We start from the raw sequence: 10,481 nt of genomic DNA on the forward strand, positions 1-10,481 counted from the left end.
TGAAAAATATAAATTAAATAACAAAAAATCTGATATAGCATAATATCCCCACAGGCTCCCCCGCACCTCGCTTAGGATCAACTCATGAAGTTATACTTAAAATAACATCAAAAAAAATACATATCAGAGGCATGCCAGAGTGACTGTAACTTCTATTATTATCATTAAATTGTCAGCATTTCTGCAGGTTTGGATGTCGGAGCATGTCATATGGTTACCTGTGTGTACAGGGGCTTCCTATTCTCTTGTACTAGAAGATACCCTCTGTACAGATTGCACACATAGGAATTTCCTGTCCCACATGTTCCTTCTTATGGAATTAGAAGCAAGTCAGACCCATTTGGTTGGACCCAGAGGTGCCCTTTTGCTAGCAGAGGGCCTCTTCCATAAGCTAAGCAAGAGATCCTTGCAGAAGAAAAGAGAACTGAAATCCAGCAGTGTACTTCCATTACTGCAAGTCATGCACAAAATATTTCACAACCCTTGAAGACATGTACTTTTGCTAAGACCATATTGCACAAAGGTCTGCTGCTAGCTATTGCACAACAGTTTTCAGAACAGCACCACAGCCAGAATTAGTTCATCTCTGGGTCCAACCCATAGTCAAAGCCTAAATTCCTGGGAAGCAGGTACTGCATGCTCAGTTCCCTCTCTGAAAAAGGAAGTAGGCTTCTAAGAATTTATAACCTGCAGTTTATATAGACATTCTGAAAAACTTTTGTTATTTTCTTGAATGCCCTTCATATCTAACTTAGGAGATATTTAGGCTACAATCCCATACCCATTTACCTGGGAGTAAGCTGCATTGAATTCAATGGGACTTACTTTTAAGTAGACATCTATAGGATTGCACTGTGTATTAAATACAATTGAGAGTGTGTGTGTGTGTGTGTGTATAAAATTTATATACCGCCTTGCAAGGAACCCAAGTCGGCTTCCATGAGCCTCCTTCTTTCCCCTTTATCCTCACCACAACCCTGTGAGGTAGGTTAGGCTGAGAGTCCTGAAAGTCACCCAGTGAGCTTCTTGGCTGAGTGGGTACTAGAACCCGGATCTCCTGAGTCCCAGTCCAACACTCTAACCACTACACCACACTGGTTCTTGATAGTAGATGCTATACTGGAATATAGATGATTCCCAATAAAAATTTTAAAGTTTTCCACAATAAGGGCCACAATCATTTTTTTTTAAAAACCCTGAATAGTATTGCTGATGTGATTTTACTCTTTAGACCTTTTTCCAAAATAAGACATCATGACAAGAATAGTGGAAGTGGGACCTTCTGCAAATATTATTTGAGCCAAGAAACATGATTTCTCACTTTATTAAAAGGTTTCTGAAATGTTGAACTCCCAAGTCCTTACATATGAAGCATTGATGGGAGTCAAGGTGGCGGATAACGTCAACCCGGAAATGGAAGAGAAGGTAACGTCTGGAACTGAAAGCAGGAGATTATGGAGAGACATGAGATCAAAGAAACAGTTGTGAAAAAAAAAAAAAGGTGGACATTTTTAGATGCAGAAAAATCAAAACAATGCTACTCCAGAAATGTGTATTCAGAATCAGAGGAAACTGAATCCTAAACATACTTTGTTGTTGTTCAGTCGTTCAGTCATGTCCGACTCTTTGTGACCCCATGGACCATAGCACGCCAGGCCTTCCTGTCCTGCGCTCTCTCCCGAAGCGTGCTCAAGTTCATATTAATTGTATCGGTGATGCTATCTAGCCATCTCATCCTCTGCTGTCCCCTTCTCCTTTTGCCTTCAGTCTTTCCCAGCATCAGGGTCTTTTCCAGAGAGTTTTCTCTTCACACATACTTACTTGAAATTAAATACTACAGAAATTAATGGTATGGACTTCTGAGTAAACAGTAGTGAGGAGCATACTATTTATTGAGGCTTGGATCCAATTATCACATTCAAATTCCTGCTAAAGAGAACTATTAAAACATCTCCCCTTGTATTATCGTTTAATGTACTTTGGGAAAAGGTATTTCAGGTATATTACAAACCTATTGTTGGAGAAAATGTAATCCTTGGCCACATAATTCCTTTGGCTGCACTTTTTTCATGTCTGCAAACCCATTTTATTCAAGTAAGTGAGATGTCTGGGGATTTAGAAGCTATTTAGAACCTCTTGATGCGGTAAAAAAGACTGTTTGTGACCACACATGAAAATATAAATATCATTTTGTCTTAACTCTCAACACCTGTGATAACAGCATGTTCAGTTACTAACAAAATGGCAAGCAATAGAAAAATGTAACACCCTGTAATATTGGCATCCATTGATGTGTCAACTTTTGCTTTCACTTCTTATTAAAAACTAAGCTAGTGTCATTGAAAATGACCTTATTAAAAGCTATCAAATTCAGCTGGGGGAAAAAAACTTTCCTCCAGTCATACCTTAAACATGCTCTAGGTCTGTAGAGGAGATAGGGCTTTAAAAGCTGCCCTCGAAACTGCCTTGGTTGAAGGCTGGTATAGAAATTAATTCAGGGGTCCCCAGTCTTTTTGAGTTGGTGGTCACTTTTGGAATTTTGAGAGAGTGTTGTGAGCACTGTCACAAAATGACTACCATGTGGGAGCTTGTCCATTCACAAAATGCTACCATAGTGGGCATGGCTGGTCACAAAACACTAACTTCCCAGAATGCAAACTGGTGAGACTGAAAGAACACTAACTTGCCCAAGAAGCTAAGTACAAGGTAGAGGTGGGCTTGTGGTCCAAAACACAAAACACTCTTTTGCACCAAATGAAGATGGTGCTAGAGGGCAGTACTTCACTTTGCAGCATGCCAGCTTCCCAGTTAAAGATTTTAATTTTTTTTAAAGTCTTAAGAAATAAAACAAAAGTAAGGATGGGCAGGAAGCCTGGCGGGTGCCAAGAGAGCTATCCACGGGCACATTGGTTCCCATGGGCATCATGTTGGAGACCCCAGGAATATATGGTGGTGGTGGCGGTGCTGGCGGTGTCATTGTTGCTGCTGCCGCTGATGTTTTAAAGAAAAATCTACCAAGCACTATTCCTGCTCAGAGCCACAGCCCTAGATGATTGGGAACCAGGATATTTGAAGGGCTGCATTGTCCCACCTGCCCTGCCCAGTGTTACGATCATTGTCAGAGGCCCTGCTTTGCATCCCATGCCCTTGGAGGTCCAGTTGGCTGCGACATGGGACAGAGGTTTTTCACTTGTGGCAACCAGGTTGTGGAACTTCCTACCTCAGGAGGCCCAATTGGCTCCCTCTTTATTGACACTTCAGCATGCTGACAAAATCTTTTTGTTTTGCTATATCATTGATTTGATTTAGTTACACACACACACACACACACTTCTGCGTTTTACTATTTGGTGTTGGGGTTTAGCTCGATTTTTGTTTCATTTTCATTGTTTTATGGGGGGGTGCTGTTTTTTTAATTGATGCGGTGAGCCTCCTTGGGCCCAGTGAAGGGGTGAAAGGTGGAATAGAAATACTTTAATAAAGAATAAATAAGTACATTTCAACAGGGGATGGTGGAGTAGCTTCTGGTACATGTCTCCAGAAGTGGGTTTCTTTCACTTATATCCTGGTGCAAGGCTAAAGCAACCTCTTCATATGTTTGGGCAACTTTCTCATGTAGTTGATACCATGATCCCAGCTTACATGTCTGGTATGATTTCTTTCACCCCTATTTTCTTTCAGCGGCAAGGTCTCCTCATTTTGCATGATGTAATGATATCATGGTGCTTAGGAAGACAAAAATGGGGGCAGAATGCTGACACCAGTGCTAACCAGGGACAGTTCAAGCTATTTTGCAGCCTAGGCTACAATGAATTTTGTGGTCTCTTTGCATCTTCTCATAAATTGGGGAAGCAACTGTTTCATCTTGAGGAGTCAACAGAGTTTAGAGCAGGTGGGGAATTGTGTTGTGTAGGAATTGTGTTCTTCCTATACAGAGAGTGAAGCTTATATAACCCATACAAGGAGAGATGGAGAAGAATTTGCAACTGTCAGGCTCCCAGCTGGCCCAAGTCCAGGAGAGACCTCTTTGGAGAAGGAAGATTGGGATTCCAAGATTTGCACTGCAGTTTCGATATAGAGCTACATACGTCAATTTGTATCACCGAACTGTACTAGCTTCCTGTCACATAACTGCATTGGCAGCCCCAGGCGGGCACTCCGCTGGGGGAGAGGACAGGTGAGCATTCGTAGGCACCATTTCAGGTGACTGGTAAGGTCCAAGGCTTCTGGCTCTGGGTTTTGTGGCCCCAGTCAGGAGATACAGCTTACCTCTGAGGCCAACCCTCCTCATCCACTCGGGTTCTGTGGCTCAAGGGGGGGTGACAGGGGAAGGGTCTCCCAGCCCAGAACTAGGTATGTCTGATTGGTGGGCGAGGGTGGACACCTCGCCCCAGACAACGAATGCCTCACTCTACACCTGTCATGTTGGTCTTGTTGGCAGTGTGCCCGCCGGTGCTTTCTTCACGGATTGTAATCTATCAATAAATGTGGCCCTGTTTTATTCCAAATTGATTTGTGTTATCTTGTCATTTCTCCCCCTTGTCCACCTGCAACTTTTCCTCCATGCTCATAGCTCTCTCTATGGGTGTGGAGGAGGAGATCCATCTGCAGCATCCTAAGGTGTCCCAGACACTGTCCAGGGGCAATCGGATTGCTCTCTCCATAAATAAAAATAAAGACAAAGTCCAGGTGCAAATAAAGAGTAGGTTGGGAGAGGATGTGAGACTTGTTGTAGGAAAGGATGTGCAAAAATTATAGGAAGGAGGCAGGGGATCCAAAGGTTTTGAGCATTGCAGAATTTAAAATGGCCTGAATTCATGAGGTGCTCAGAACTGGGAGTTCTATATATCAGGCAGCATGAACAAGAACTCAAAAAACACAGATCCTCAAAAACCACGCCAATTCATTCGTGGTGAACAGAGCTATACTCTCTCTCTCTCTTCAATATAGGTGAGGAAAAAGTAGTCACCATAATAGTAATAAATTCCTCTTTTTGATTAATATAATTCAAACCAAGTTCTATAAAGATGAAGCCAATATCTGCTGACCCACATTAGTCTTCCTTGGTCACCTGAAGCATAACAAAGTTTAATGGCCCTTGAAACATTATCGGGGTAGAGAATGTTAAGAGGAGAAATCCACATGACTCCCCAATCTCCCCACCCCATCAGCCACCATTTCCTTCAAGACAACTTCTACATTTCAGAAGATCTCACAGAGAGTGACTGCTTCCTCTAAGGGCTCAAATGACAGGAAGACAAAAGGGTTGCCATTGTCAGGTTTTATATGGCTATAAGTAACTATGCAATCAATAAGCAACTTCAGAAGCGGCCTGTTTAAAGAAACTGCTCCTAGCTGTTAAGGTGTACGTATTATGCATAACTTCTGCCTGAGCCGGGAATTCTATGAATCAGCTATGAGACAAAGGGATGCATTTTCTAAACTGAAAGCATGCAACTACCAATGTCACTGGAGGCAATCTATAATGTCTTTGCCCTATCACAGACAGTACTTTCAAAATGACTCATTCGGAAAACTAATATTCCCTACAGTACAGGGAACTGCAAAAATAATGAACCGCTACCCCCATAAAGCATTTTGACAACTACCTGGTTTAATTGTCGGCTTTGGTAGAATTAATCTTATCAGAAATGGGTTAGTTTTTAAGTGTACTGGCACCAAGTGGCCAGGAAACGGCAAGTAGATGTTCTGTTAAGCATGAAAAATGTCTATTAGCATCATCCTGTTTTCTATAAATAGGAGTCCAGTTCTCCACAGATGGTAGGGCTCGAACCATTGTTTCACTGAAGGAATGACAGGTGGAAGATAACTTCACATATGATTGATGATGCTAGTGAAGTGCCTATTATCTGGCTCTTGGCGTGGCCTGTCATATGTGACAAGCAGCTCCTTTATTAAGGTAGCAATACCTCCAGCCTATTCTTGAGGACTATGAGGAAATGAGGAAAGCAAACAATTCTGTGCAATTATTAAGCGCTGTCCAAAATTGAGCAGCATCCCCTTCTCTCTCCCTCTCTCTCCCTCTCTCACACACACACACATGCACACACTCACACACACGCACACGCACACACATGCACACGCATATTCATAAATAAACTCCACTTGGCTGAATCACCTGGTGCCTTTTAGTAGCTATGACATATTTATTTAGGTCTATCCTGAATAACCCATATAGGGCCAATATAAATCCACAACCCTAGCTTCCTCATTTTCTGTTTTTAATGAAATCAGCAGCAGAATCCAGCTCCCAATGTCTTAAGACTAAGTGTGTGTGTGTGTGTGTGTGTGTGCGCGTGTATACACCCACACACATACATACACAACTGGAACACCAGTCCCAGAGGTTTGCACTGATATATTTTCTTTCAGAGCCATAAAAATATCATTTATAACATTGCAAAGACATGATGTTAGTAAGCATTTATGTGTTGTAAAAAAACATTTTCACACTATTGACCTACGAAGGATTCTTTAGAGCCAGTTGAATGTGCAAGCCAAGAAGAATCTGTTTATTGATTAGCAATCATACAGCATTGTAAGTATGTATACCTTCCTCTCCAAAGTCATGGGATGGGCCATTCCAGTTTGTGTTCTACTTCCCCCCACCCATTTTAAACATGATCCCTTTTCATTTCCTTCTGTGGAATTTAGCTCTTAAAATATTAGCCATGCTGAACCAACAAGCTGAGCAAAAAAATGTAAATAAATAAAAAACATACAATGTGATTTATTGATGATCGGTGATTATTTTATTATTGTATTTTACTGTTATATTTTAGTGTTGATGTTGTCAATATCCTCACGGTTTAGAACATTTTGTTGTGAAGTGGTATATAAATTTGTGAAAGAAATAAAATAATAATAAAATAAGACAGAAAAGAGTGGATTGGGAGAAGGTCCCTTGGCATATCTCATTCTGCAGACTGGCACATTTAAGGTGTAATCCTATGTAATCCTTTTAGACAGAAAAAAGTCCTACAACTCCCAGCATTCCCCAGCCAGTTTTCTGTCTAAACATGCACAGGATTACCTCTTAGAATGGTTTCAGATGTTACACAGAAGTGGGGCAAGAGGAAAAATGCAAGTGACTTCATCTTCTTGTCACACAAAAAGCAAACACAACTATGTTGGCTGTTAGAAAAAAAAAATCCAAAATCCATATTAGGGTAATAACTTTATTAGGCCAACTCAAAGGTCACCAACAACATGCAAGCTTTTGTGATCTCCAGATCTCTTCACTAGGCAAGATGTTACAAAAAGCAAATAGGGGCAGGGTTGGAGGGAGGAAGGAGAGAAAAGGGGTAATTTGATGTTAAAGTCATGAAGTATTCCTCGTCAGAGTATTAAGATGAAATGGAGAGGAATGTTGCAGATGTTCCAGTTAGGCTGTACAAGGTGATGAGATGGTTTCAATTTTTACCTGGGACTGTCCATAAGTCTGCAAGTCCATTGGGGGCGGAGGGAATGGTATGACCTCTTGATGGGATTCTAATAGCATTTATTTATAGGGAAATTTATATCCTGCTTTTGTGCTTGTACAACACCCTGAGGCAGCTCACAATGGGCTAAAAAAAAAATTAAAACAAAGCAAGTTATACAGAAATAGTCAAAACAAAGAGTTAAGAATAGAAACAGGTGGCAGACAAAGCCATCCAAAAATAACATCACAACAACAACAATAATAGTTTGAGTTAGCAATGTGTTTTACTATGGGGCTGCCTTTGATAATAATCCAGAAATTGCTACTGGTGCAAAATGTGGCTGCTAGGATGCTGACAAGGACAGCTGATAGGGCACATATAACACTAATCCCAGAAGAAGACCTGTATTGGTTGCCTGTCTGTTTCTGGGCCACATTCAAGGTGCTGGTGTTGACCTAAAGGCCCTAAATGACTTGGGCCCCAAGTGTCTGAAGGAAAGCCTCTCCCTGTACCAGCCAGCCTGTGCTCTTAGAAATGGAAGGGAGGGTCGTCTTGTTGTCCCACACTGAAGCAAGTACATCTGATGCTGATACAAGATAGGGCTTTCTCTGTGGTGAGCTCCAGACTTTGGAATGCTCTCCACCAAGAGGTACACTTGGCATCGACTTTATTGACATCTTGGTGCATTTATGAGTGGTTAGTTGCTGATGCAATCAATCTCACAGCTGATTGTTTTATTATAAGTTATTTATTGTTCTTTTATTGCTGTTTTATTGTTGTTGTTTTAATACTGTAGTAACCTACCCTGGGATTCTTTTTTATGTAGGACAGGATAAAAATAGAATGAATAAAATAGATGATGGATGGATGGATGGATGGATGGATCACAGGAGCTACTTGCCAACCTTTCTGGCAAGGAAGATCTCCTGCTCCCAAATTATTAGCACAGCACATTTTCCTAGGGAAAATCATGCCAACAAACCTTGAATGAGCAGGCCTTTGGTTAAATCCTTACATTCTGATGATTTCACGAGGCATAAGGGCAGCACTAAGAACATAAGAGCCATGCTGGATAAGACCAAGAGTCCATCTAGTCCAGCATTCTGTTCACACCGTGACCAACCAGCTATCGACTGGGAACCCACAAGCAGGACATGAGCGCAACAGCACCCTGCCATCCATGTTCCCCAGCAACTGGTGTACATAGGCTCACAACCTCTGGTTCTGGAGGTAGCACATAGCCATCAGGACTAGTAGCTATTGACAGCCTTTTCCTCCAGGCATCTGTCCAACCCCCTTTTAAAGCCATCCAAATTGGTGGCCATCACTACATCCTGTGGTAGCAAATTCCATAGTTTAACTATGCGCTGTGTGAAGAAATACTTCCTTTTATCTGTCCTGAATCTCCCACCAATCAGCTTCATAGGCTAACCTGGGGTTCTAGTATTTTGAGAGAGGGAAAAAATCCCTATCCACATTCTCCACACCATGCATAACTTTGCACTCCTCTATCATGTCTCCCTTTACCCTCCTTTTATCCAAGCTAAACAAGCCCAGCTGTTGTGACCTTCTCTCACAGGGGAGATGCTCCAGCCCCTTGATCATTTTAGCTGCCCTTTTCTGCACCTTTTCCAGTTCTACAATATCTTTTTTTAGGTGTGGTGACCAGAACTGTACACAGTATTCCAAATGCAGCCACACCATAGATTTGTATAGGAGCAGTATAATATTGGCAGTTTTATTCTCAATCCCTTTTCTAATTATGCCTAACATGGAGTTCCTTTGCCTTTTTTTTTACAGCGGGGTGACATCTTCATTGAGCTGTCCACCACAACCCCAAGATCTCTTTCCTTGACCTTGTTGGTCACTGCTAGCTCAGATCCCATCAGGCTATACTTGAAGTTGAGATTTTTTGCCCCAACGTGCATCACTTTACACTTGCTTACACTGAACCACATTTGCCATTTAGATGCCCATTCTCCCAGTTTGGAGAAATCCTTTTGGAGCTCTTCACAATCCCTTTTTGTTTTAACCACCCTAAATAATTTGGTGTCATCAGCAAACTTGGCCACTTCACAACTCACTCCTAATTCCAGATCATTTCTGAACAGGTTGAAAAGCATTGGTCCTAATACAGATCCCTGTGGGACCCCACTATTTACTACACCTTATCCTTGCAGCAGGAAATAGTGTGTTACACTGGTATTACCCACAGCAAATCAGTCAGCATGGAAGTAAAATATGAATACACATGCATCTTTAAACACCTGTGTATACACATCAGAGAAATCTGATTGGCCCAGGCTTTCCAGACACATGTATACATACATTTGACTTTCTCACTTTAAGCATTTGCTATGGAAAACATTGCTGTTTTATGTACTACCCTTGATTTGGAAAAGAGCTGGGCACTTATTTGAAATTTGGAAAGAGGTATTTAATGGAAAAGACCCAAACTAATGAAACAGATGCTGTTCAATCTCATTAATCCATTATTCAGTATTGTCGTAATCAATTCACTGGAATTGCTTTAGTTGAATATTTAGCATTGCATTCCTAATGGTATTTTAATTAATACAATTAGCATGTTTCCTGTTGCACTTTGGCACGATGTCACATTGCTAGCATTGCTGTGACCGCCCATAGGGCTGCCAAATAATAACCAGGATAACTCTCCTGTCTCTTTAAGAGCTCTATAGCCATCCATAAAAGAGGATACAATCTCACCTTCTCCCTGGGCTGCCATTCCAGATTCAGGGCAGGTGTAATTCAGCCAGCTCTAAAGGCTTAATCTTGAATATATTCAAGGTTAACATTGTGAAAAAGCAGTGGACTGTACTGTGATTATTTTCGAAGCTTGTGATAATTACTGGCATAGGATAAGCCATCATTCTTTTAGAAGCAAACATATATGTGCTTAGGATCTGCATACCAATATATAGGCCCATTTAATTGTTTATGACAACAGTCAGGGCTCCTTCACAAGGAGCTTTTATCCTGCTGTTGAGATTGCTCACTCAGGGAAGTTCGCGGGCC

Source organism: Heloderma suspectum, chromosome 1, assembly GCF_057233095.1.
Source record: "Heloderma suspectum isolate Gila_16-S chromosome 1, 16-S_ref, whole genome shotgun sequence".
Classification (NCBI taxonomy): Eukaryota; Metazoa; Chordata; class Lepidosauria; order Squamata; family Helodermatidae; genus Heloderma; species Heloderma suspectum.